Genomic DNA, 2,708 nt, shown 5'->3' with positions numbered 1-2,708 from the left:
GCACATGCCTGTAATCCCAGCTACTTGGGAGGCTGAGGCAGGAGAATTGCTTGAACCTGGGAGGCAGAGTGTTGCAGTGAGCCGAGATCACGCCACTGCACTCCAGCCTGGGTGACAGAACAAGACTCTGAAAAAGATCCACATGATAAAATAAATGGAATTGGCCTTTCTTGTTTTTGCAAAAGTGATAAAAGGTGTTTAGCACTTGGTCTCTTCCCTTCTGTCCTTTGTCTCTAGTATCTTTGAGAAAGTTGGCAATACCTTCATAAATGCACTGTGAGCTGGAGGGAGCCCACCATTTGCACCCACCTACCCACTCTCACCCCTGTTCAGATGAATTTCCAGTTCCCTTTTAAGTATTATTTGATAGTTGAAACCAGATACTTACATGCAAGCCTGGGTTATGGTTGTTTTGCCTTTCTCAGCTTGTGAAATCATTCTAAAGCCAGAGGAAATATGTGATATACAGATAGACTAAGGTCCAGATGGAACTATGGATTAGTTTCTGGGGTTAGGACTGGAAACACATGTAATATTGAACTAAGGGGCACTGTTTGTCATCCTGATTTGGAATTTGGCCCCTGGGTGACTAGAGATGCATGAACCAGGCAGGTGCCTTTTTTGGTTTTGTTTTGTTTTGTTTCTTTTCAGTTTGAATTAAGATGGGCTGAGATGGGGCTTGCAACATTAGCTGAGCGTCCATAACATTGAATTGGGATTAAATAAAGGTGTTGTGCAGGAATTTAACACTGCTTTGTAATTTTCTTATGTTTTAAGTAATGAATGATGATAAATATGCCTAAATAAAAATGATGATAAAAAAGCCACTACAGAAATTCAGAGATTGGCTGTTCAGGTAAGAGTTGAGATTTGTTTTGTAGAAAGACTAATTCTCTTTGTAGTGGCCATGGATGTGTTCCTCTATGCTAAATGTCTTGTGGGAGGGGTGTGTTTGTGGGGGAGTGCTGGTACTCTTTCCCTGGTACTCTTCAGTGGCCTGAAGTGACCCATTCTATGAATTGTTAATTATGGTGCCAAAAAAAAAATAATAATAAAGCTTGTTTTTTTAAAAAAACCATTGTTGATATATTGGTTCAATATGATCAATTTCCTCTACCTTGAGCTATGTAAATCATTAGGGACATGGTAGTATACAAGTCCAGGTATAGAGTGGTATGCATGTATTCCTTTTTGTCTTCTTGACCTATACCTTGGGAATATTACTTCTTTTTTTGTTGTTTCCTTTTTTGGAATTATGTACCAATAGGTGACCCTATTTTGTCTAGCAAGAGATGTGAAAAGTATTAAAATCTTTCAAAAGACACAATGGGCCGGGCTTAGTGGCTCATATCTGCAGTCCAACACTTTGGGAGGCTGAGGTGGGGGAATTATTTAAGCCTAGGAGCTCAAGACCAGCCTGGGGAACATAGTGAGACCTCCATGTCGAAAAAAAATTTTTTTTTTTTTTTAGGCTTTACATCTCTTTAGGGAGCTTTAATTTTTATATATATATATATATATATATACACACACACACACATATATAAATATATATATAATTTATATATTATACATACATATATAAATATATGTATTTTATTTACATATTTTATATAAATTATATATAATTTTTTAATTGCTCTTTAGGTTCTGGGGTACATGTGCAGAACATGCAGGATTGTTGCATAGGTACATACATGGCAATGTGGTTTGCTGCCTCCATCCCCCCGTCACCTATATCTGGCATTTCTCCCCATGTTATCCCTCCCCAATTAAAAAAAAAATTTTGTTTTAATTTTTCGGGCATGGTGGCCTGAAAGGAATTGCTATGCTTGATAGCAGTTACTTAGGGAAGAGCTTCCCAGCTGGTGTGCCTTGGTATGCTGACTTCATTAGCACTCCCAGACAGGACCTGTAGTGGGTGAGCCCCCAGGACCGGTTCCATTCACATTTTCTCTCCTTAACTTTGCTTTACTTAAAAATGGCATCATTCTGCCTGGTACAGTGGCTCACACCTGTAATCCTAGCACTTTGGGAGGCCGAGGAAGGCGGATCACGAGGTTAGGAGTTCAAGACCCGCCTAGCCAATGGTGAAACCCCATCTATACTAAAAATACAAAAATTATCCAGGTGTGGTAGTGCACACCTGTAATCCCAGCTACTTGGGAGGCTGAGGCAGGAGAATTACTTCAACCTGGGAGGCAGAGGTTGCAGTGCGCTGAGATCATGCAACTGCATTCCAGCCTGGGCAACAGAGCAAGACTGAAAAAAAAAAGGCATCATTTTCTAGGTATCGTGACAGGGAATAGATTGGGAAGCAGTGACTTCAGGACAGGGGGATGTTGAGTGAATGGGGCTCAGTCCTGTAGCCAGTCAACATACAGACAGGTTTTGTGCAAATTTCAAACAGGCATCCCTTTCCTTCAAGATACTACCACCCTCTGTTGGACAACTGCCCTGTTAATAACTGTACAAATCTATGAGTCTTATAACTCTTTTAGAATTTGTCTAGCAGGTTTTCCGATCTTCACTGGAAAGCTTTAAAAAATAAAATTATAGGCCAGGCGCGGTGGCTCAAGCCTGTAATCCCAGCACTTTGGGAGGCCGAGGCGGGTGGATCACGAGGTCAACAGATCGAGACCATCCTGGTCAACATGGTGAAACCCCGTCTCTACTAAAAATACAAAACATTAGCTGGGCATGGTGGC

The 2,708-nt window shown here is 40.8% G+C and overlaps 1 non-coding gene across 1 annotated transcript; it reads left to right on the top strand.

The window, feature by feature from the left end:
- Positions 1-2,481: 2,481 nt before the first annotated feature.
- LOC116548253 lies at positions 2,482-2,543 on the top strand. The gene has a single exon (XR_004267365.1). It is a non-coding gene; the product is annotated as a U7 small nuclear RNA (small nuclear RNA).
- Positions 2,544-2,708: the final 165 nt, after the last annotated feature.

Source organism: Sapajus apella, unplaced genomic scaffold (assembly GCF_009761245.1).
Source record: "Sapajus apella isolate SASKATOON/1434 unplaced genomic scaffold, GSC_monkey_1.0 scaffold8761, whole genome shotgun sequence".
Lineage (NCBI taxonomy): Eukaryota > Metazoa > Chordata > Mammalia > Primates > Cebidae > Sapajus > Sapajus apella.
This window is presented reverse-complemented; position numbering and strand designations above follow the sequence as displayed.